Genomic DNA, 26806 nt, shown 5'->3' on the forward strand with positions numbered 1-26806 from the left:
CTATCGAAGGGGGGGTTGATACGGTCCCACAAGTGACAGCTACTCAACTTGCCAAGGCGGTGGAAGCGACGCCGGAGACAAGAACGCTAAGTCTAGAGCAGCGCGTTCAAGAGCCATCAATTGCGACGACGAAGCCTAAGAGGAACGTTCGTCCGCCATAGAAGTTGGGCGACTTTGTTCCCAAATAAAACATTGTTTAAATTTCCTTTTTTATTGCTTTATTATTTTTGGATATTAGTATTTTGTTATTTATTTTTTGCATTAAGTGTCGAGCGTAATTATAAGCTCCGTTTTTGGTTTTCTTTGTTGATTCTTTCCCCGAGATGAATTAGGAGGTCGAATCAACCTTAGGGTCCTTAGTCTATAAATAAGGCTTTTGTTCATACTTTAAAATTATGAATGAAAATATTATTTGCCCAACATCTTGTTGATTATCTTACAAACCCTAGTTCTCATGCTGCCCGACGGGACGAACCCGCGCACAGCCTGAAACTATTTCTCCGCCGACCCTAAGACAGGGCACCGGAACTTTCTTGGCTACCGAGCATCGCCGCCGGCCTCCGTTGAGGGGAAATCCCTTAACAGGTTGAGCCTCAACAGGAGTCATTACTTTATGTCGATGGTGCTGCTTTGGGCGTTGAGGGATCAGTCGCCTTCGGGGATGCAGATGTGGGAGGTCCCCATCGGAGAGGTGTGGCATGTCTGCACGAGCGACTCGATTGTACGGACGGCTTGGATCGCATCAAAAGCTACCTTAGTGGCGTCAGCACTGCCACATTCTCATCTCCCTCCGAATATCTCTTGTGATTGTTAGTTGGTTGCAATTTCAACGTAGTGCCTCATTAAATGTAACAAGACTAACATAGTGAGCTTCTATTAGGAAAAAAATGATAACATAAATGGTGAATCTATGTTTACATTAGGCAACAAAATTATTTTGGTTCTCTCCTTGCTACAGTAAATACATATCAATAAAATTATGTGGACTATAAATTGAACATATACAGTTAAGGAAAATAAACTCTATGATCATCTACTACAAATCTAATTAACTCAAAACCCTTCAAGCTAGAGGTGCATTTTGTTGAGATAGAAATTGTGCATCACCACTCTCTGTCTCAGATCTATGGCTCCATTCCTCTGTTGATGAGTCACTAGTATACTCATCATCATCATCATCATAAACCAGAGCAAAAGATTCAATCTGATCAAAAGGGACCGATTCATCAACTACGGAATCATGATCATCAACATCATCCAAACCTTGAAGGAAGGGATGAATCAGCAGCATGTCACAAGTAAATCTGAAGTTAGAATTCCTAACAAAGCAGCCCTTGAGAAATTCCCTAGCATCCTTTGACACTCCATTGCAATTTCAATCACCTCACGCCCTTCTCCTATCTTTCTCAGAATCTCAAGCTCCTCTTCCTTCCCCTTCAATGGTGATTTCCCGGTCAGCATCTCGTGCACAATACAACCAACGGCCCAAACATCAGACGGAGCCTCCTGCACGTGATCCGTGACCGCCTCGGGAGACAAGTACATCAGAGTCCCTTCCCAACAACAAACCCCCAATTTCCTTTTCTTGCTAATGCTAACCCTCCTCGCCAGCCCTAAATCCCCAATTTTGGCCCTAATTCCTAAACCCTTGCCCCTGATTGGAATCAGAAGAATGTTATCAGGCTTCAAGTAGTAATGCACAAATCCAAGCTTGATTCCAATTCACCCAATCCATTCCCGCCGGATTCTTTAATCCTGTGGGCTAAGGTTCCTCCGGAGCCATGCTCGAGTATCAAATTGAGGGCCATGGTGCCGCTGCTTCCGATTGTAATCTCATCGCCATAGCACTGAATTATGCAAGCATTCCTCCGCAGATTGGAGTAAACTTCCCTCTCCTTCTGAAGCGAAGCAGAGGAGGAAACCTCCGCAGATTTGACGGCCATCACCGGCTGTTGCATGCATGATTATGGAAGTGTGTTAAACGCATGCATGCAACCTTGGGAGCTAGCATATTAAATAAAAGCCGAGCTGGCAGTGATGTGGCAATAATGACAAGGCAATCACGTGTAAAAGGGGGCACTACGTGGATAATTGCTGACGTGGAAGAGGAGGCGAGCTAAGATGCATAGTATAAGTAGTAGAGGTCATTCTTTTCGTGTGTGGTTGTTGATATTGTTGAATTGTGTGATTGTGAACTTAGATCGTGGATCTAGAGTTCCTCTTCGTTCATTCCTTCAAATTGTATAAACATTCGATCGTTGTTTGTTAATTCAAATAGTTCATTGTTCATTCATTGTGTTGTGATCGCGTTATATCGTTGAACTTCGGTGGATTTGGTGTTACGATCTAAGATAGGTAAGTTGTGGGGAAAAGTTGTAACAATTGGTATTCAGAGCAATCGATCTCCAGACGTTAGAACTCTGACTCGAGGTGCAGAAATGGAGAAGAAAGGGATGGAGATGATGGAGCAGAGGTTGAGTGAGCTGCGAGAACAAGTTATACAGGAGCAGGGAATCAAAATTATGAAGTTGACGCAGTCTATTGCGGCGATCAATTTGCAAAATCAAAAATATCAATCGATGAGGAATGATGGCGAAGGTAGTAGCAGGGGAAATTGGGGTGAAGGTGGAACCGATTGGGGAAGATCGACGTGGTATGAATTTCCTAAGTTTGATGGCGACGGATTCGAAGGTTGGATGATGAGAGCGGAATATTTCTTCCAAGTAGCTAAGGTACCGGAGGAGGAGAAGGTCAGAGTGGCTGCAATTCATCTGGAAGGAAGAGCATTGCAGTGGCATCGAGGTTTTGAGAGCTTACATGGAGATATGGCATACGCTGACTGGTCGTGTTATAGTTCATCTCTAGCGGCGCGTTTCGGTGCTCATGCATATGAGGATTCGTTGGCTGATCTCAGGAACCTCAAACAAAAAGGTACACTACAAGACTACATGGATACTTTTGATGAATTATATCCTAGAGCCGGAATTAGAGAGGATCAAGCTTTAAGCTTCTTTTTGTCTGGATTAATTGATGAGTTGCAAATGCCTGTGCGTATGTTTCGACTTAAGGCACTAACTGAGGCTTATTCCTTAGCCAAACTACATGAACTTACTGTTATGGCCTTAGGAGTTAAAACAAAAGTAACTCAAAGCAGTGTACAAGCTAATAGTAGCTATTACTCAAGTAGCAAACCTATGACTGTGACTGCTACTAGTAAGGCTGGAACCTTGAGTAACTGGAATGGGGGAAACAAGGAGAGTAATAGGTTTGGTGGAGTTAGAGCCAGCACAAACTTGACTCCTAAAGAAATGGATGAAAAGAGTGCAAAGAAAGAATGTTTCTAGTGTACTAAGAAATTTACTCCAAACATCAGTGCAGTGAGAGGAAATCGTATGTTGTGCAATTGCTAGTAAGGCTGGAACCTTGAGTAACTGGAATGGGGGAAACAAGGATAGTAATAGGTTTGGTGGAGTTAGAGCCAGCACAAACTTGACTCCTAAAGAAATGGATGAAAAGAGAGCAAAGAAAGAATGTTTCTGGTGTACTAAGAAATTTACTCCAAACCATCAGTGCAGTAAGAGGAAATCGTATGTTGTGCAATTGCTTGAGATAGGAGAAGTAGGAAGTAGTGAGGTGCAGGAGGAGAATGAAGAAGAGGAAGAAGATGAGAAGTCTGATTTGCAGCTTTCCTTACATGCAGTTTGGGGAAAAGATGGACCTCAAGTAATGAGAATTAAGGGAAAATGTCAGAAAAAGATTTTAAGGATCCTAATAGACACTGGCAGCACTCATAACTTTTTAAGAGCTAAAGTGGCAAAAAAAATTAATTGTGAGCTGCTTCCTATTAACTCTAAGGCTGTGGAAGTAGCAAATGGACAGATTCTGCAGTGTACTAAAAAATGTAACAGATTGGAATGGGAGATGCAAGGATCTAGATTTCAAGGAGAAGTTTACCTCATTACTTTGGAGACTTATGATCTCATATTAGGTGGGGAATGGTTGTCTACTTTGGGTGAAATTAAATGGAATTTCAAGAATCTCAGTATGGTTTTTAATCTCAATGGTGAAGAGGTGAAGTTGCAAGGGGAGAGGTGGTCACCAAAGGCTGAACAACTAAATTGTTTACATATATTGAATCCAGAAGATAAAGATTTGGATGAGAGAAAATTAAGTCAGTGGATACCCTCAGTTGAAATCGATGCAGATTGTTGTTATGAGCTTGGTATTGAAGAGATTTGGCCAAACCTTAACTTGATTCTCAAAGAATATGATGCAGTGTTTGAGGAGCCAAGAACATTGCCTCCACAGAGAGAGCAAGATCATAAAATCATATTGAAAGAGGGTGCAGATGCAGTGAATATGAGACCTTACAAGTATGCTGCACATCAAAAAGATGTAATTGAAACCATGACTGAGGATATGCTAAAGGCTGGAGTTATAAGGCATAGTGAGAGCTCTTTTGCAAGTTCTATTGTGTTAGTCAAAAAGAAAGAATATACCTGGAGAATGTGTGTGGATTATAGAGCCTTGAATGCTATAACTGTCAAGGATAAATATCCTATACTTGTGATAGAAGAACTGCTGGATGAGCTTGGTAAGGCAACTTGGTTTTCTAAAATAGACTTGAGGTCTTGCTACTGGCAAGTGAGAATGAAACCAGAGGATATCCACAAGACTGCCTTCAAAACTCATTCTGGGCATTACGAATTTCTAGTAATGCCATTCGGCTTGACAAATGCTCCAGCTACATTCCAGAATTTGATGAATACAGTTTTCAGAGATTACTTGAGGAAGTTCATATTGGTATTTTTTGATGATATTCTTATATATAGCAGTAGTCAAGAAGCTCATGTACAACATTTGAAGATAGTTATGGAACTGATGAAGGAGCACAACTTGCTAGCTAAAAGAACCAAGTGCACTTTTGGGTGTAAAAATGTGGAATATCTCGGCCATGTTATATCTGATGAAGGAGTTTCAACTGATGAAGGAAAAATAGAGGCAGTTAAGAATTGGCCTCAGCCTAAAACTGTAAAACATGTGAGGAGTTTATTAGGCTTAACTGGATATTATAGGAGATTTGTGCACAATTATGGGGTGATATCAAGACCCTTGATAGAAGTGATTAAGGGAAATGCATTCTGATGGACAGTAGAGGCACATGAAGCTTTTGAGAAGCTTAAAAAGGCTATGATTACAGCTCCTGTATTAGCCTTACCAGATTTTTCCAAGGAGTTTGTTGTGGAAACTGATACCTCTGGAGTGGGTATTGGAGCTGTGTTGATGCAGGATAAGCATCCCTTAGCCTTTATCAGTAAATATCTATCTCCTAGATATCAAACTCTATCAGTGTATGAGAAGGAATTGCTGGCTATTTTGATGGCAGTAAAGAAATGGTATCACTACTTACAGAGTAAGAAGTTTATCATCCTGACTGATCATCAGAGTTTAAAGTATTTGATGGAACAGAAATTGACTACTCCTACTCAACAAGCATGGATGACTAAGCTCATGCACTTTGATTATGAAATCAGATACAAAAAGGGCATTGAAAACTTATCCAGAGTACCTGAGGTGATGACTTATGCATTGACTTCCTTTGTAATTCCTCTGGAGTTAATTGCAAAAATAAAAGAATCATGGAAGCAAGACCCCCTGATACAAAAGTTAATAGAAGAAAAACAGCTGAATGTAGATTCTCATCCAAAGTTCAGCTGGAGTAGAGGGGAGTTGAGGAGGAAAGGAAGACTAGTAGTGGGAAATGATCTGTTATTAAAGGCTTAGATATTATTCATCTTCCATGGCTCTGCCTTGGCTGGAGTATTGGGAACTTACAAGAGAATAACTGCCCTGCTGTATTGGCCGAAATTAAGGAAAGAGGTTAGGGAGTTTGTAAGAGTATGTGTTACATGTCAAAGGTATAAACCGAGTAACACTTCTCCAGCTGGATTATTACAGCCGCTCCCAATTCCTGCTGCAATTTTTACAGATTTGTCAATGGATTTTATTGAATCCTTGCCTAGTTCACAAGGCTATGATACTATATTCGTGGTGGTGGACAGGCTGAATAAGTATGCATATTTCATGGCGCTATCACACCCTTTTTACAGCTAAAAAAGTAGCTGAGGTGTTTCTGGACTCAGTCTTTAAGCTGCATGGGATGCCAGTGAAGATTGTGAGTGATAGAGGGGCTATCTTGTGGGAAATTTCTGGAAGAAGTTTATGATCTTGTTGGGAGTTGAATTGTTGTATTCCACCGCTTACCATCCAGAAACTGATGGCCAAACTGAAATAGTGAACAAAAGTTTACAATGCTACTTGAGATGTGCTATGGGAGAAAAGCCACACACTTGGTCTCATTGGCTAGGATTGGCTGAATACTGGTACAACACCACCTATCACTCAAGCATTCAAATGACTCCTTTTGAAGCCTTGTATGGTTTTGAACCTCCTTTACATGTCCCTTATCTGCCTGGTGACTCTAATGTGGAGACATTTGACCTTGTTCTAAGGGATAGGGAAGAGATGATTTCTATACTCAAGAGGAATGTACAGAAGGCGGCTGATAGGATGAAAAAGCAGGCGGATCAGCATAGAAGTGATAAGGATTTTGAGATAGGAGAGTGGGTTTGGCTGAAGCTGCGGGAGTATAGACAGAAGTCTATAAGGGGAAAACATCACAAGTTTGAACCTAAATACTTTGGACCCTACCAGATTGTGGACAAGATTGGTGCAGTTGCTTATAAGCTGAACCTACACTCTTCAGCTACAATTCATAATGTGTTTCATGTGTCCTTGTTGAAACCGGCTTCTCCACCAACTGGTTCTATCATTGACTTACCAGATATATCCCACATAAATGATGCCATTCCTCAAGATATACTAGACAGAAAAATGGTGAAACGGCAGAATCAGGAAGCAACAAAATGGCTCATTCATTGGGTGGGAAGGTCGCCGGCCGATGCTTCATGGGAGTTTGCCGACGTGATCAAGGCAAGATTTCCATGGTTCCTTGAGGACAAGGAACCTTGAGAGGGGGTATTGTTGCATGCATGATTATGGAAGTGTGTTAAACGCATGCATGCAACCGTGGGAGCTAGCATATTAAATAAAAGCCGAGCTGGCAGTGACATGGCAATAATGACGAGGCAATCACGTGTAAAAGGGGGCACTACGTGGATAATTGCTGACGTGGAAGAGGAGGCGAGCTAAGATGCATAGTATAAGTAGTAGAGGTCATTCTTTTTGTGTGTGGTAGTTGATATTGTTGAATTGTGTGATTGTGAACTTAGATCGTGGATCTAGAGTTCCTCTTCGTTCATTCCTTCAAATTGTATAAACATTCGATCGTTGTTCGTTATTTCAAATCGTTCATTGTTCATTCATTGTGTTGTGATCGTGTTCTATCGCTGAAGTACGGCGGATTTGGTGTTACGAGCTAAGATAGGTATGTTGCGGGGAAAAGTCGTAACACCGGCAGCAGAGAGCTCAATTTGGAAGAGGGGTTTCGCAGAGGGTATAAACACGCCCAAAACTCCCTCGAAGCCCTAACCCATGCAATTCCATCTCCGTATGGATTCAAATTCAATGCCTCTTCCTCTCCTAACATTGCCAACAAATCAACTTGAAGAAGCAATGATGTTCAAGGAAAAGGGGAAGTGATTGTGATGAAGATGGCGATGGATTATATGTATAGTTTAGGGTTTGCAATTAAAGAAGAGAAGGGGTTTTGTTTTCTTCTTAAACCAAATTGTGAAGAATAAAAGAAAGAGCGGCGTTGCTTTGCGTTGTGATTAAGGAAATACATTAACCGGAATAACCGTCGTCTCTCTTTGTACGTCAATTATTCTTTTTTAGTCAAACAAACCTCTTATTTCCTCCAAATTATACTTTCAAATTTGTATTAATCCACAGCTAGAGAGAACAAATAAGGTACTCCGTCATTGAATTAAAAATATTAAATCATAAAGTTTCAATTTTCTTAATTGTCATATCCATACACAAAATGTCATTTTTTAATTATATTCAAAACGACCATTTCATTAATATAATTATTTTTTCTTTTCTCTTCTAATTTTATTGACATATTATCATTTCTAGCCACACAAAAGGCATCGATTTATGCATGGATGAGACAATTGAAAAAGTTTAATCAAACATAGTGATTTAAATGACTACTATCGCTCTAAATTTTAGGTAGAATTAATTAGTAATTAATGTAATTGTATTTTAATATAAAATTATTTTTTTGGTAAGTAAAAATTAACTAAAATTCCGCATTGACTCCGAATTAGACTTAATATTGTTGACATAGGACTACAAATTATATCAATTTGACATAGCGTATTTTTTTTAGTATGTCATTAAAATATCAATTAGATTTAATATAGCGAATATACGAGTTAAAAATAAATGAGTAAGGAATCTATAGACCTAGAATTCCCTCAAGACCTAAGTACATATATTAGTTTTGAATATATCTCTTTTATTTAGTTATAATAGTTTTGGAGCACGCAGAAGAATGTAAATACATCAAAAAAAAGGATTGAGAAAAAAGAGTAATGCACAATAATATCCAAAAAACAATTGTAGTAAATTTAATTAAATAGCAAAAAAATTTGGAATGAAAGAATAAAAATAATCATAAAAAAGCAAGAAATTAAAAAAGAAGGTGATAGATGATCACAAGGCAAGTTGGATGAAGAAGCGCGGTATCAACCATGCTCCATGTCCTTGTAGCTTTGTTGAGTCATGTGGATGTCATCGTCAATCAACATTTTCACACACTAACATTAATTCCTCCACACATTCTTCCCATATCAAAGTTGTATTTCCCTCCTATTCCACAACAAGCCTTCTCTACCTCATATCCATCATGTTTTCCCAATTTGAGAAGATGTTGGTAAGCATTGTAATAGTCACAGTAGACGATGATTGTATTAGGGTTCTCTTGTTTGAGTTCGTGAATGGCTTTTTGAAGACGCTCGTTGTGGTCCTTCGCAAATTCATTCAGCTCCGTCACGCAACTTTGGTTGTCAAGGGGTGCGCCTTGTAATGCTGTTTTGTATATCGGTAGGCAACCAATTGGGAAGTTTCCGGGAACCACCAATCTTGTTGCACCCATCTCTATTACTCTCTGCAACATTATTCATATTAATAAATTTCAATAGCAAATTAAATCATAACTTGTCAACTTTTTGCAATTGATTAATATTCTGAATAAATTTGTTTGTATTATCAATATGTCTTCAATGAATCATCTAGCAAAATTTACCATTATAATGTAGAAGAATGCAAAATTTGAGATACGAAATATTAATCAGGAATTGTAAAAGGTAGAAAAGTGATGATTTAATTTGATATTTTTGAAAAATGACAAGTTTCTCTAATTGATGCAAACAATATGTCAACTCACCTTAGTTCCCTAAATCACGGATTCAACCACTTGAGGAACCATGCTTTTCAATTCCTTTATTTGTTTCCCGTGAAAGATGGCGTAGTTGTAATCGTTCCCACCGGTTCCTTCCACCATGAACAGTGCCATTTGGTGTTTCTTCCATCAATCTATATATACTCACCAAACCAAACCAAACCAATTATATACGTATTCTACTACAGAGTAGTGATATGGGGCAAGTGCCTATTAAGTCCATAACTAGAGAACAAATTTCAGCCATAAGATCAAGAAATCAAGGGCTGATATTAGCCATGTCATTTTCGAAATTGAAGCAAATTCAGTTCACTATACCAAAGATTTACTTCACTATAAGAAGGTGGGGGTATAATTGTCATTTAACAAACAAAATTAGGGCTAAAAGTAAAATGCTCTCATTTTGAAAATTAACCCCGTCGCGTGATTCCAACTTCTCTTCTCTCTTCTGCAAAATTCGCGCGATTCAACCTTGTCGTCACCGTCGCCGTCGCCTCATTCCATAGCCGTTGCTGCTGATTGTGTTTATGTGTTATACCGATTACCGTTGACTAACTAGGAGCTTAGTGTGATTATTCGGAAACCACTGGAAATTGAATACATTGTCCTCCAAATTTCTACACGAAAGGAGTTATATAAATTGATCAATCAATCCCCATCCTTCTTATTGTATGTACTGAAGTTTGTCTAGTTCTAGTGCTTGCTGTGGACTCCACAGACTAAAATCATATGTGACATTACGACCTACGGAGCTTGAATATATACAATGTCAGAAGTTTAGGAATGGTCAACCTAGATCATACTAATAATGAAGTGAGGTTAAAAGAAATTCCATTTGTGGTTTAGCATTGGTATATGGTGTATACCCTATAAACAGAATTCATATATTCACCGCTGACATGTATTGACACTTTCACTCATGGAGCTTTCTCATTCTTTGCGTACTGGAACGTCCCTTTTGGGCCTTTTTAAAAAAATCTGAAATCTTATAGTGATCTATTTTTTTCATACCAGTGAAGTAAAAATATGCTTAGAGTGATGTGTTCTATGGTTAGAGTGATGTTTCTGTGATATTTGTTTATAGTGATCTATTTTTTTAATATCAGTGAAGTAAAAACATGCTCAGAGTGATGTATTCCATGGTTATAGTTTTCTGCGCACTGTACGGGAACAAAATAAATCACTACAAGTAAGGATCACAAACACTTCACTCTAACCATGGAACACATCACTCTAAGCATGTTTTTACTTCACTGTGATGGAAAAAATAGATCACTATAAGCAAGGATCACATAAACATCACTATAACCACGGAATATCACTCTAAGCATGTTTTTACTTCACTGATATGAAAAAAATAGATCGCTATAAGCAAAGACCACAAACACATCACTCTAACAATGAAATACATCACTCTAATCATATTTTTACTTCACTGATAGAAAAAAAATAGATCACTATAAGCAAGGATCACAGAAACTTCACTCAAACATGGAATACATCACTCTAAGCATGTTTTTACTTCACTGATATGAAAAAAATAGATCACTATAAGCAAGGATCACAGACACATCACTCTAACCATGAAATACATCACTCTAAGCATGTTTTTACTTCACTAATATGAATAAAATAGATCACTAAAACAAGGATCACAGAAACTTCACTATAACCACGGAATACATCACTAAAAGCATGATTTTACTTCACTGATATGAAAAAAATAGATCACTACAAGCAAGGATCACATACATATCACTCTAAGCATGTTTTTACTTCACTGATATAAAAAAAATAGATCACTGTAAGCAAGGATCACAGACACATCACTCTATCCATGAAATACATCACTCTAAGCATGTTTTTACTTCACTGATATTAAAAAAATAGATCACTATAAGCAAGGATCACAGAAACTTCACTCTTACCATGGAATACATCACTCTAAGAATGTTTTTACTTCACTGATATGAAAAAATAGATCACTGATAAGTCGTATTCTAGGCTTAGGTTATTGGTCAGTATGATGTGCGTAATTGAATTATATCTGCAAAAACTAGTTGCTTAAGCATGCAGGGTAAGCTTTCTAGCCAATAGGCAGAGTTTCAAACACTTCAAGTGAAAAGGGCGTCAGGACGATTACGTACTGACCAGTATACATGCAAATATGGCTCGAGATGGAGAAGGAGGATAGCTGGGACTGCTCAATCACAATTAAGGGCAAAGAAGTCATCTCACCGCAAGGTCTTACCCTAAAAATCAAGGGTAAGCCTCCCTATAAAAGGAAGCCACTTGGAGAGAGAAAGGAATGGAATTTATCATCATCATCACTCTTAGGTAGAATTCTCTCGGAGTTCAGTCCTTCAGCCCAGTCCAGAATTTCGTTTCTCGCCACTGCCATGGTCACTTGAAGATTTAGATGTTCCCGGAATTCCAGATCGTTCGTTCCAGCCAGCAGAACCGTAGTTAGAGATATCATCGCCCGGAGTGGCAAAACACTTTTACTCGCTTTCGTAGTTTAATTCGCTTGCTTTCTTTACGTTGGATCTTTTGTTGCTTTTGGATATTTTCTGTTTTGAAGTACTTGTGGAAGATCCGAACGTGTTTATGCTATGAAGTTGATTTCCGTTTCGTATATTGTGTCATTTTCTTTTCCTTTCTATTCCGCCTAGTTAGCTCAGATCTAAGATTCCTTGGTGTTTTTTTAAGTGCTGAAACTTTCCTTTCTTTGTTTCCATCAAAATTCCTTTAGTTAAGTGTGGAACTGTTGATCGTGAGTGAATCGCTGCATGTGAAGTCTTGTTTGAGTTCGTTTTCGTTTTCCTGCTGATCAGTATGCGGAGTTGCATTTTCTGTGCTTGATTTAAGATTTGGTGTTCGTATTTGTGGATCTGTGTTCGCGAATTGATAAACTGTGTTTCCGTATTGAATCTGGAATTGTTTTCTGATTTCAGTTTGTGTTGCTGAAGAAGATGATGTCCCTGTCAAATGTTGGGGACCACTTGCTTTTTAGATGCTTTTTGCTTTTTTTACTTTTTGTCCTTTGCTTTTCGTTATAACCTGCAGATCTGTCAGCCCAGTCACCTTGACTACCACTACCCTCTGAATATTCTGTCTAGCCCAAAATAGAATCCCATACCTTCCAAATATTTCCTGTTACAAAAATGTCTCCCTATTTCCACGTACACAGCTGCACCCCTACACTCCTTTCCCCATTCTAGTCAGTAGGAAATTACCTTTAAGTTCTTGCCTAGGTAGAGACTCAACCCGAGCGTGGTAGCTAACCAACCCATCCAGAATATCACCACAATAGTTTTAACGCACCATCTCTGTGGGATTCGACCCTTACCACCACTATACTGATCAGTAGAAGTGGGTTGAGGAATTTTTGAAACCAGGGTCTAGGCTTAGTTAGATCTCTATCCTGACCAGTAGGATATATCCTTGCTTGAACGACACCTAAGCACCCTGAGAAATCCAACGTTTCAAATGGCGCCGTTGCCGGGGATGGATGGCGTTACTAGTTACTTTTGTGTGTGATACTTTGGCGTATATATTGTGCATAATCTTCTTTTCCTTTTCTTTCCATTTCAGTTTATGAGAAGCAGTTCGGCTCCTGACCAGGGGAGACCGAAGATACTTCAGCGAGGGTCTATACTCGTAACCACTCGTTCTGGCTTGTCGACCACCTTGTCTGACCTAGGGACGAGTAGTGACGAGGAGAAGGGCACCATAGAGGGACCGATACCAGAAGAGATACCACTGTTGGAAGGCAACCCAAGGGAAATGGCCAACCAGGGAGATGAGGACCCGAAGATCGGGACGCTGAACGCGCATACTGAAGGAGAGCCCCCGCAAGCCATAGTCGTTACTCCAGGCCAAACCGCCTGCGATGTGAAGCCTCATGTGATCGCAATCCTGCCTACATACTGTGGGAAGAGCTATGAAGGGCCGTATGAGTTTCTTCATGAGTTTTGCAAAATTTGTAGGGCGCAGAGGAGACCGGCAGGAGCGACGGAGGATGATTATAGGCTGAAGGCTTTGCCATTTGTGCTAAAAGGGGAAGCTAACACCTGGTTCATGCGCCTGCCCCCAACTCCATCGAGACTTGGGCCGATTTCAAGTCAGCATTTCTGGGTGAGTTTTTTCCGTCATCCAAGACAAGCGCGCTGAATAGGGAAATAACGAATGTGAAGCAAGGGTATGATGAGCCCTTGAGTGATTATTGGGCAAGATACATGAGTCTTTTAGAATCGTGTCCCAACCATCGCATGGCGGACATTGAAGTACATCATACTTTCTACGAAGGCATGAACGCGGTAACCAAGGACTTGGCAAATTCATCGTCGGGAGGAAGCTTCTCGCAATTGCGGGTTAGCGAAGCAAAGAGAGTCCTAAGGAAGCTACTGAATGCAAAGAAAGAGTATGACCATTCAAGGGAAGGATATAACCGAGAGCGGGCTGTTGTTGCCTCGGTTACTGATCAGGAAAATACACTGGAGCAGAAAATGGATTTGAAAATGGATGAGCTGAAGAAGTCACTTCTGAGTGCGATCGAGAAGAGCACTCCACCACCTCCCCCAGCTGGGAATTACAAGGGTGCAGAGCAGGGAAATCAAGGACCGAACTATGATCAGCCTAATGACTTCGGGAATATGGAGCAAGTTAATGCTGCGGGGTACTTCAACTCTAGTGGGCATTGGATTCAAGGTAGGCAACGGGATGCACCATGGAGGGATCATCCAAACTTCCGATGGGGTGACGGGAGCCAAAATCAGAACCAAGGTCAGAGCCAGTATAACCCCCATCCGAACCAAAACCCTAACCGTGGACCAGCGAACCCAGACTACCAGCCCAACTGGTCAGGAAGAAACCAACATTCCCAAAACCAAAACCCACAGAACCCGAACCCTGTCTATGTGCCACCCCACCAGAGAAACTTCCAAAACTTCCAAAATCAGCCAAACCCAAGACCCCAAAACCATCAGAACCAAAATCAATTCCAAGGCCAGCACCAGAATCAATATCCTCAAGATCAGTACACCCCTCCTGCCCAGTATAACCAATATCCGCCTAATCAAGGCCAGCAAACCTCCCAGAACTATCAACACCAAGGGCCAAGTCACTTCCAAAACTCGAGCAGGTCAAGGAGATCCGTTGAAGACATGATGGGTGAAATGCTAGCATCACAACAGAGCATCAAAGGAGAATTGCAATCCCATAATGAGGTCGTGCAGGGGATGCAAAACGCCCAGAAGGAACATAAGGCGAACATGGATATGATGAATAGGCAGTTAGCTCAACTGGCCAGTTCGGTGGGTGATTTGAAGGGAAATGCAGGGAAACTCCCATCTACAGTCCAAATGCCCGAAAAGGCAAATGTGAGTAAGGTTACGTTGAGGTCGGGAACCACTTATGACGCGCCTCAACCGAAACAACCTGGTCGAGGATCTAATGGAACGAAGATAGGAGGTGATACCATTTCAGTGGATGAATTAGGGAGAACTATGCCTCGGATGAAGGATCCATTCTTCTTGGATGATACACCAAGTTTACGAGGTGAACCCGACACCCTACTGACCAGGAAGAAACCCCCTCAAGAGGTAGAACCCAGAATGGAGGCCCAGACCCAGGAACTACCCAAAAAAAACTCCAAGAAGGTTGCTGAAGAACCAGTAGAGGAAAAAAAAGGGGGGAAACCGTTCCCATTCCGATTTGTTACAAAGAGGAAGAAAGAGAACCCGGTTGACTACTTGTCGATTTTTGGGAAGTTGGATGTCACCATACCATTCCTCCAAGCCGTGAAGCTACCCCATCTCGGGAAATTCATTAAGGACTTCATAGCCGGGAGAGCCCAGAAGGATGGCAAGATTATGGTGGAAGGAATAGCGTCAGCAATAGTACAAGAGAAGTTACCACCTAAGAGAGCCGATCCAGGTATGTTCACTTTGCCTATAGCTATAGGAGATGTGAAGGTCAAACATGCAATGTGTGATTTGGGGGCGTCCATAAATGTTATGCCATTGTCTATCTATAACCGATTGAAGGGAGTTAGATTGTCTAATACTAGGGTGTTGATCCAACTGGCTGATAGGTCGTGCATAAGTCCTGAGGGAGTTTTAGAAAACGTGTTAGTAAGAGTGCATGATTTTACCTATCCTGCTGATTTTTATGTGATCAAAATGAGTGAACATGAAGCTAGGGAATCTAGTGGAGTGTTGTTAGGAAGGCCATTTTTTAGAACGGCTAAGACAATAGTAGACATGGCCGAGGGGACAATTTGCATTGATTTCCATGGAGAGAAATTTACTTTTGATATCAATGAAGCCATGAAGAAACCGATTGATTCTGAAAATTTGTGTTATGTTGACGTGATTGACCCCCTTGTCCAAGATTTTCTTGAGACCGAACTATTGCAGGAGAAACTCCAAGCATTAGATGTTTATGAGCAGGCTGACGTCGAAGCCGCTGCATGGTGTGAAATGATCAGTAGCCAAGGGTTGACTGATGAAGAAATAGAAGTAGCAATCAAGGAATTCTGTCAGAAATCGGAGTTCACTGGAGCCGCAGGGGTTCAGCTACCAGCCAGTATAGAAGAACCATCTAAGGGAGGTTTAGAAAAAGAAGGAGAGATTAAGAAAAACCCTCTACCCGAAGACACAATTCCACCTCAAGTTGAGCTGAAGAAGTTGCCACCAAATTTGAAGTATGCCTTCCTTGGAGAGGAGAACTCTTATCCAGTGATCATCAGTAGCAGCCTCACGAAAGAACAAGAGGCTAGGCTACTGACCGTGCTGAGCAAGAACAAGAAGGCAATTGGATGGAGTCTTACAGATTTAGTGGGGATTAGCCCCGACGTCTGCATGCACCACATTAGGTTGGAGGAAGGAGCGAAGGCACATCGAGATGCTCAAAGGAAGGTAAACCCTAACATGCGAGAAGAGATATTGAAGGAGATCTTGAAGTTGTTGTCGCTAGGGATTATCTATTCAGTACCAGATAGTGAGTGGGTCAGCCCGATCCACATGGTCCCAAAGAAGTCGGGCATCCAAGTAGTTCAGAATGAGAGGAATGAACTGATCCTAACGAGGCTAGTCACGGGTTGGCGAATGTGCATCGATTACCGTAAGCTGAACAATGCGACCAGGAAGGACCATTTTCCCCTGCCGTTCATCGACCAAATGTTGGAGAGATTAGCTGGGAAGAAGTTTTTCTGCTTTCTAGATGGGTACAGCAGGTATTTCCAAATTTACGTAGATCCTGAGGACCAGGACAAGACCACTTTCACTTGCCCGTTTGGAACCTATGCATACCGTCGCATGCCCTTCGGGCTGTGCAACGCTCCAGGTACGTTTCAACGATGTATGATGAGCATATTTTCTGATTTGATTGAGGATTGCATAGAGATATTCATGGACGATTTTACGGTTTACGGAGACTCGTTCGACTCTTGCCTTCACCATTTAGATATAGTTTTGGAGAGATGTCAAGCAAAGAGTTTGGTTTTGAACTTCGAAAAGTGCCATTTTATGGTCGCCGAAGGGATAGTTTTAGGACACGTGGTCTCAGAGAGAGGTATCCAAGTGGATCGAGCCAAGGTAGATGTTATATCCAAATTACCATTCCCTACTGATCAGAAGGGGATAAGGGGTTTTCTGGGGCACGCCGGATTTTATCGATGATTTATCAAGGATTTCTCCAAGATCGCCCAGCCCCTTACTAGATTACTTCAGAATGACGTGGAATTCATCTTTGATGAGCAATGCAAGGCTGCTTTCAACCTTCTCAAGGAAAAGTTGATATCCGCACCTATCATAAGGGCTCCTGACTGGAACCATCCGTTCGAAGTAATGTGCGACGCCAGCGATTTTGCGGTAGGAGCCGTGCTGGGTCAGAAGATCGACGGGAAGAGGTACGTAATTTTTTATGCGTCCAAGACTTTAAATCAAGCCCAGCGGAATTATGATACCACTGAAAAGGAGATGCTGGCAGTGGTGTATTCTTTCGAGAAGTTCAGGCCGTATTTGTTGGGATCTAAGGTCATAGTGTATACTGACCATGCGGCGATTAAGTATCTGATTGCCAAGAAGGAATCCAAACCACGCTTGATCCGATGGGTACTCTTGCTACAAGAATTTGACTGGGAGGTAGAAGATAAGCGAGGAGTCGAGAACAAAGTGGCGGACCATTTGAGCAGAATAGTGCAAGATGGAAACGGTGACGAAGTGCATGATAAATTTCCAGAGGAACATTTGTGTGAGGTGATTTTTGTGCCCAGAAAAATTGATTGGGAAGAAGTGTTCAAGCTTACTGGTCAGAATGATACAGCAAAAGGAAAAGAGAAGGTAGGGCAAGAGCCTTGGTACGCGGACCTGGCCAACTACCTGGTAACTGGAGAGCTTCCAGAAGTGCCAAGTGTTACCAAAGCCCAGAGAATGAAGATCAAGAGTGAAGCGAAATACTACTTTTGGGACGACCCCTATTTGTGGAGGATAGGGTCCGATCAAGTGATAAGGAGGTGCATTCCTGACTGGGATCAGCGGGATGTTTTGACCCACTGCCATTCGTTAGCATGCGGAGGACATTTCGGGTCCAAGAAGACGGCTAGGAAGATTTTGGATAGCGGCTTTTATTGGCCAACCCTCAACAAAGATGCGTACGAGTTTTGCAGAAGTTGTGAGCGTTGCCAACTGACCGGTGGAATATCTGCCCGGGATGAAATGCCACAGGTACCCGTAATAGTTTGCGAGTTATTCGACATATGGGGAATGGATTTCATGGGGCCTTTCCCTTCATCCTATGGGAATCTGTATATCCTAGTTGCTGTAGACTACGTCTCCAAATGGGTGGAAGCCAAGGCCACAGGCACGTGTGAAGCCAAGGAAGTGGCCAAATTCTTAAAGAGTCATATCTTCAGCCGATTCGGTGTGCCCAGGGCGATCATATCCGATCAAGGTACACACTTCTGTAATCGCACAATTGAAGCTTTAATGAAGAAATACGGTGTGCACCATAGACTATCCAGCCCTTACCATCCGCAAGCAAATGGTCAAGCAGAAATCTCTAACCGCGAAATAAAGAAAATTTTAGAGAAGACGGTGAACACTTCTAGGAAGGATTGGAGTGTAAGGTTAGAGGATGCTCTCTGGGCGTATCGAACAGCCTACAAGACTCCCATAGGCATGTCCCCTTACCGGATTGTCTTTGGAAAGATGTGCCATTTACCAGTTGGAATTGAGCATCGAGCATACTGGGCAGTACAGAAAGTGAATATGGATGCTACAGCTTGTGAAGAGGAAAGGAAGCTGCAACTGCAGGAGCTTGAGGAACTTAGATTGGAGTCATTCGATTCCGCCATGTGGTACAAAGAACGAACTAAATTATGGCATGATCGAAATCTGAGGACTAAGGAGCTCCATGTTGGCCAGAAAGTACTACTCTTCCAGTCAAGATTGAAGCTTATGCCAGGGAAACTCAAGTCCAAATGGACAGGACCTTACATCATAACTGCACTCCGGTCCAACGGGGCAGTAGAAATTTCAGGGAGTTTTTCTAACTCTGAACCTTTCATAGTAAATGGGAATAGGTTGAAAATATTCAGGGATAATAGCGAGGTGGGTGTAGTGGATGAAATTCCACTACAGCCACTTACATCGGTTTCATACTGATCAGTAAGATAGGAATTTGGAATTCCGCGCGGCCAGTTTCCCTTTGAGAATAGTATGCATATACTGGCCAAGTTGAATTCCAAATTACCTAAGAAAGTTGTAAATATTGTAAATACGTAATTAATATTTGCACGCTAGATAATTCCTAAAAATCCAAAAAAAATATTTTCGGGCCTTAATTTTAATTTGAAGTGCGCATTGACCAAAGGATTGCTTATCTGGTGCTATTTCAAAATGTTATTTAAGTGCCCATTTAAATTAGTCTCCTTTTTTAGGCAAGTAGAGGAGGAATTATGGAAAGGACGAAAATTTGAATTAAAGCTTGTGCAGCTTTTGCAGGGTGACAGCAAGAGAAATGGCGCGTGAGCAGAGGGAAAAGACGCGCGGACCAATCAGAGGCCAGCAACCTCAACCGCCCTTCCCGTCTGAAACGTCGCGACCGGCTACCCCTGATAACCAGTTACAACCACCTGCAACTGCTCTCTCTCACCCGAATTAAACTTACCGTCCCAACACTTTTCCCTCACAAACCCTCATTTTCAATTCGCTTTCAAGAAATCCTTGTCCATCTCTCTCGCGGAAACATCATTCTCAACCCTCAACCCTACCTTTTCACCACTAAATCGCAGATTTCCACTCATGGGGAAGAAAGCTTTCGCCCAGAAAATCAAACCGCGCCGCCAAGAAACCCAGGAGGCACAACCACAGCAAAATCCACCGCCACCAGCACCGACTGCTCAGCCACCACCTATGATTTTCATGGATGCCATGATGGCATTTCTTCGTCAACAGGACCCTACTCGGGACTGGACGGCGGCATTGACTGGTTTTGATCAAATGGGGGGCGTAGGAACCACACCCAGTGAACTCCCGCCTGCGCCGGACAGTCATGCAGCAGATTCAGTGCCGAATTCGGCAGAGCTCAACGCTATCACCGCACATTACGACTCCGACTCTGAGGAGCGTACGAAAAAGTCGAGTCAAGGCAAGACAACTCCGGAGGGGAGCGAAGGAACAGAGAAAACGCCCGAAGCGGAGCCGGTAGTTCAAGAAGTGAGAAGACCGGAAATAGATTTGACTGAATCAGCCAGAAAACAAGGCCTAATGACAGACGAAGAATTTGACTCGATTCTGAACAGGGTCAACCAGAGAGAAGAGGACACTGCACCAATGGCTGAGGGTCTAGACCTCGCATTGGGGGCAGTAGGAAACAAGGAGAAAGCCACATCAGGAAACATACCGGAAGGCCGACCTTTCCAGTTGGTAGGAGGGGAAGGAGAAGCACCGAGTAAAGAAAAAGAGCCAGTAGATCCCCGAGTAGAAGTAGGGGATGGTAGAATGCAGGTAGAAGAGGAGGAAACAGCTGCAGAAACCAATGAGCCAGAACCGGTGGCACCTCCGGTAGTGAAGCCCAAGCCCATAAAGCGGAAACTGGTGGTGAAAGCAGACCCCAAGGCAGACTCACCCAAACCGCGGAGAATTTCGCAGAGATGCTTGGGAAAGTGGGCAGCTAGTAGGGCGAAGCCGAACACAGAGGCAGATCCCGTGGAAATCTTGAGTGAAGAGGAGAGGACCACTCCCACAAAACCTGGGGAGGAGTCTTTACCTGTTACTGACCTAGAGGATACTGCAATGGAAATCGAAGCGGTCTCTCCAACACTGAGTGGCCAAGGTGAAGAGGCTGACGGGATGGCTGAGGGTCTGGACCTCGCATCCAGGTCAGTAGGCCACAGGGAGACCGGTCCTACTACCCAATACCCATTTTCAACACAAGCTGAGAAAGAACCCGAAGTAGAGAACGACAAAGCTGAGGAGGAAGCCAGGTACCAGATAGAAAGAAAAAGGAAAGGAAAAGCCGTTGTGAAGAACAAGCCGAGTACCAAAAAACCGCGTACCGTGAACACATGCATCGTGATCACTGAGGCTGACCAGAGGACCCCATCAAACCGGCAAACACAGAGTGACAGTGAATATGAGATCAGTGAAGAATCTGAATCCGATAGTGATACGACCATGGAAGATGAGGAGTACAAGGAGCAGCAACTCCCTAACGATCATTGGGAACTATTGCATCCACCTGCAGAACCACTCCGATATAAGCGTAGGATGATGAGACCCACTCACCAGAGACAATGATAGACGAGCCCGAGGAAGAGAACGCCGAGGTGCCGACAGCAGCCGAGGAACCGGCGAAGGAGAGTGAGGATCACACTGGAACGGAAGAGGAACCCCTGGAAAAGCAGCCTACACCACCTGCCCCACGGAGGAGCAGGAGACTTCGCTAAGACCACCCCCATCTGACCAGTTAGTTTTTTTTTTCTTTTTATTTTCTCGTTTTTAGCTCTTCGTTTGTTTTAATTATGTTTTGTGTGTCTAGGTAGTATAATTTCTGTTTGTGCGCAAACCCCGTTCATAACACTTAGCCTATTCTATAGTCTAAGTGTGAGAAGTTAAGGGTTTGTCTTTTGACGCATGTGTTGTGTTTTCTGTTTTTCGTAAGCATGATTGACGCACACTTAGTCCGTTGCACGGCCTAAGTGTGAGGAGTTTTGTATATATATGTGTTTTGTTGGTTGCTGTTTAGGTTTTCAAAATCTCACACTTAGCCTATTCCATAGTCTAAGTGTGAGAAGTTTTAGTTTTAATTTGTTGTTTTTGTCTGTTTGTCTATGTGTCCATCATACTGGCCATTACCTTTTCCACTTCACAGCCCTATCTGAGGGCAGACACTTGTGAAGTGGGAGGGGGGACGCAATGACCAGTATGATGAGTATGTGTATATGTGTAGTTTTTGTGTTCGTGCTTGTGTTAGTGTCCTGTTAGGTTTAGTTTTTTTATTTTGTGTGTTGATTGGGCTTAAAACTCAACCGTCTTGAGCTGACGGTGAAGGGAACTGAGGGAGATAAGACGTGCTGGAAAACCGAAACCACCCTCCCTAGTACCTCCTAGTCAGGATAGATGATGTGAGTATGAGAGAAAAGCCCATACTTAGAGCCAAGCGCGAAAGCCCTCTTAAAATGTGAGTTATAAGCTTTAAGTGGAACCACTTTCCACATATATGGAAAAGAAAGAGAGGCTGCCACAAATTGCCTAGGATGAAGTGACCACGGGTAGCAAAGACTGAAGGCAGTAGGAAACCCCCCATCTGAAAAAAAAAAAAACCACCCTTAGAACCTTTTTTCCTAACTCTTTTACCCAGATAAATACCCCTAGCCACTGGGACTGTGTGTGTGCAAAGCGTGAGGCGAATGAAGCCTACTGGCCAGAAAGATGTACAAGAAAGCAGACTCCAGCTGGGCAAGAAGGTTCGGAAGAAAATCGACCAGGGAGTTATCCCGGGTCCACAAAAAGAAAAAAAAGGGAGAAGAAGAAGGAATAAGGGTGGCGAAGCCACAAAAAAAAAAAAAAAAAAAAAGAAGAGAGAAGAATGTGGAGAAAAATGGTCAGAAACTTGACCACAAAAAAAAGAGAAAGAATAAGGGTGGCAAAGCCACAAGATGATACTGAACAGTTGGAGACCCAAGCCAGAAGCGCCAGCTAAAAAGCAACTGATCAAAAGCCTACAGCACACAGTTCTCCCGCATTAATAAAATAGGAATTTTGAAAACTTAGAGCCTTAGGAACATCTACCCCAAAACGCTGCAACCCAATAGCCCCATTACAAGCCTTTAAGTCCTTCAGTAGCTGCACGTGAGATCTAAGTCCGAAGCAAGTGTGGTTGAGCATATTGAGAGAATGCGGTCCTAACATTCCTGGTGAGGTATGAGAGACCGAGTGAATCTAGTGTTTGGCCGAGAGTTTGGGCTATCTTGACAAACGGATGTACTGACCAGGAAGGAATGGGGGGGGTGGCAGGAGTTCAAGGCTGTCTAAGGCCGGATTGCACCAGATCCCGAGGTAAGGGATGGTTGAAAATAGAGCCCAAATCTTTGTGTTTCGGTTTTATTTGTGTTTGTGTGTTTGTGTGTCTTTTTCTGTGTTTGCCCAAGTATTTTTCTTTGCGTCGAGTCTAGTTTAGGTAGAGTCGGTCAGGGGAGTAACCAGGCTAGAATTCGACTTATTCGTTTTTGTTTGTTCTTCACGCTTGAGGACAAGCATGTGGTAAGTGTGAGCAGTTTGATAAGTCGTATTCTAGGCCTAGGTTACTGGTCAGTATGATGTGCGTAATTGAATTATATCTGCAAAAACTAGTTGCTTAAGCGTGCAGGGTAAGCATTCTAGCCAGTAGGCAGAGTTTCAGACACTTCAAGTGAAAAGGGCGTCAGGACGATTACGTACTGACCAGTATACATGCAAATATGGCTCGAGATGGAGAAGGAGGATAGCTGGGACTGCTCAATCACAATTAAGGGCAAAGAAGTCATCTCACTGCAAGGTCTTACCCTAAAAATCAAGGGTAAGCCTCCCTATAAAAGGAAGCCACTTGGAGAGAGAACGGAATGGAATTTATCATCATCATCACTCTTAGGTAGAATTCTCTCGGAGTTCAGTCCTTCAGCCCAGTCCAGAATTTCGTTTCTCGCCACTGCCATGGTCACTTGAAGATTTAGATGTTCCCGGAATTCCAGATCGTTCGTTCCAGCCAGCAGAACCGTAGTTAGAGATATCATCGCCCGGAGTGGCAAAACACTTTTACTCGCTTTCGTAGTTTAATTCGCTTGCTTTCTTTACGTTGGATCTTTTGTTGCTTTTGGATATTTTCTGTTTTGAAGTACTTGTGGAAGATCCGAACGTGTTTATGCTATGAAGTTGATTTCCGTTTCGTATATTGTGTCATTTTCTTTTCCTTTCTATTCCGCCTAGTTAGCTCAGATCTAAGATTCCTTGGTGTTTTTTTAAGTGCTGAAACTTTCCTTTCTTTGTTTCCATCAAAATTCCTTTAGTTAAGTGTGGAACTGTTGATCGTGAGTGAATCGCTGCATGTGAAGTCTTGTTTGAGTTCGTTTTCGTTTTCCTGCTGATCAGTATGCGGAGTTGCATTTTCTGTGCTTGATTTAAGATTTGGTGTTCGTATTTGTGGATCTGTGTTCGCGAATTGATAAACTGTGTTTCCGTATTGAATCTGGAATTGTTTTCTGATTTCAGTTTGTGTTGCTGAAGAAGATGATGTCCCTGTCAAATGTTGGGGACCACTTGCTTTTTAGATGCTTTTTGCTTTTTTTTACTTTTTGTCCTTTGCTTTTCGTTATAACCTGCAGATCTGTCAGCCCAGTCACCTTGACTACCACTACCCTCTGAATATTCTGTCTAGCCCAAAATAGAATCCCGTACCTTCCAAATATTTCCTGTTACAAAAATGTCTCCCTATTTCCACGTACACAGCTGCACCCCTACACTCCTTTCCCCATTCTAGTCAGTAGGAAATTACCTTTAAGTTCTTGCCTAGGTAGAGACTCAACCCGAGCGTGGTAGCTAACCAACCCATCCAGAATATCTTCACAATAGTTTTAACGCACCATCTCTGTGGGATTCGACCCTTACCACCACTATATTGATCAGTAGAAGTGGGTTGAGGAATTTTTGAAACCAGGGTCTAGGCTTAGTTAGGATCTCTATCCTGACCAGTAGGATATATCCTTGCTTGAACGACACCTAAGCACCCTGAGAAATCCAACGTTTCAATCACTATAAGCAAGGATCACAGAAACTTCACTCTTACCATGGAATACATCACTCTAAGCATGTTTTTACTTCGCTGATATGAAAAAAATAGATCACTATAAGCAAGGATCACAAAAACTTCTCTGTAATCATGGAATACATCACTCTAAGCATGTTTTTACTTCAATGATATGAAAAAAATAGATCACTATAAGCAAGGATCACAAAAACTTCACTCTTACCATGGAATACATCACTCTAAGCATGTTTTTACTTCACTGATATGAAAAAAATAGATCACTAAAGCAAGAATCACAGAAACTTCACTATAACCATGGAATACATCACTCTAAGCATGTTTTTACTTCACTGATATAAAAAAAAATAGATCACTGTAAGCAAGGATCACAGACACATCACTCTATCCATGAAATACATCACTCTAAGCATCTTTTTACTTCACTGATAAGAAAAAATAGATCATTATAAGCAAGGATCACAGAAACTTCACTCTATCCATGGAATACATCACTCTAAGCATATTTTTACATCACTAATATGAAAAAAATAGATCACTATAAGAAAGAATCACAGACACATCACTCTAACCATGGAATACATCACTATATTAATATCACGAATTATTTTATATGTTGAGAAACAATCAAGAAATGGTAGTAGTAATAAGTTGAGCAACAATCAAGAAATGACGCAAGTAATAAGTTGTGCAAAAACTAAGAAAGAGCAGTAGTAATATGTTGAGCAACAAATAATGAACTCATTGTGACATTTTATCAAACACATACTATGCTCATATTAATAGGGGTGTGATAAAATACAAACTCTCTAAAATACAAATTATACAAACTTTAATCATACTCACTTAATACAATTAATCAACGGTTAATATAAGAGATTTTTCTAATGTCAACATTTTGACATCGAAAAATCAGAATTTGGACACCCCCGTCGACAGAATTTGTACACTCCGTACATCCCCCCGATGACATAATTTGTACATTCTGTTGACATCTACCCCCGGTGACAGAATTTGTACAGTCCGTTGACATAATTTGTACACTCCGGTGACAGAATTTGTACACTCCGGTGACATAGTTTGTATTTTAGAGAGTTTGTATTTGATCACACCTCCATATTAATATACATCTATTCTTCTTTATCTTACAATGAATCTAACCAAAAGATTTACAGAAAATAAAAAAAACAATAACAAAATATACCGATAATCGGAAACAATTTCACGAAAAACATTTTAGGTGTGGTTCGCCTCCTGCTCCACCACCGTCACGATCTTCGGCCGCCTTGATCGAATTCAGAACCTTCTCAACCGCGCCGGGCCGGGCCAGCATCTGATGCAGCTTGAAAATGGAATTCACTGCCACCGTCTCCTCATCATCGCCCGCCCTAATTTCCAGCATCTCCGCATCGAGATCGGTCGGCGAATTCGCCACAAATCCACGGAATTCGAACTCCACGCCTATCGTTTCAGCTAGCTGCGCCAATTTCCACCCTACTTGCTGCAAGGCATCGATGTTATCGGGCTGCGGCGGCCCAATCCCAGTCAACCTGATCGCCGGTGGGGCCCCGGGCCGCAGAGCCAGCGCCTGCATCAGCGACGACTACTACATCCCCTGCCTCAAGCTGAAATCAATCGCATGAACACAATTCGAGCCGGCGAAAGCCTCCAGAATTGCCTGATTCGCCGTGAAATACGTAATTTGGAAGAAATTTCGCTTTGAATTTGGGAGAAATCGGCGTTGAATTCACGTTGATATATTGCGTTGAATTCACATTGATATATTGAATTCCGAAAATTCCTTTGTGCTATTATTTTTAACAAAAATCTAAAAATTTGTTTAACCTATAAGATTAAATTGGATTAACAAAATGTGTGGCTGAGATTTATTCTCTAGTTATACACTTAAAATTAGTTACTCCTTGATCACTCCTTTTCTACTACATATATATAAAGTATATAAATACTAAAACAAATGTTATGGTGATTTCGAGAATATACCTATTTTTCTGCTCCGCTACCCCATTCTGTTCAGGCGTATAGGCACAAGAAGTTTGGTGGATAAGGCCT

The 26806-nt window shown here is 41.9% G+C and overlaps 2 pseudogenes; both read right to left on the reverse strand.

The window, feature by feature from the left end:
* Positions 1–1063: 1063 nt before the first annotated feature.
* On the reverse strand, positions 1064–1943 carry LOC121778944 (annotated as a pseudogene).
* Positions 1944–8779: 6836 nt separating this feature from the next.
* Positions 8780–26330, reverse strand: LOC121778945 (annotated as a pseudogene).
* Positions 26331–26806: the final 476 nt, after the last annotated feature.

Source organism: Salvia splendens, chromosome 19, assembly GCF_004379255.2.
Source record: "Salvia splendens isolate huo1 chromosome 19, SspV2, whole genome shotgun sequence".
Taxonomy (NCBI): Eukaryota; Viridiplantae; Streptophyta; class Magnoliopsida; order Lamiales; family Lamiaceae; genus Salvia; species Salvia splendens.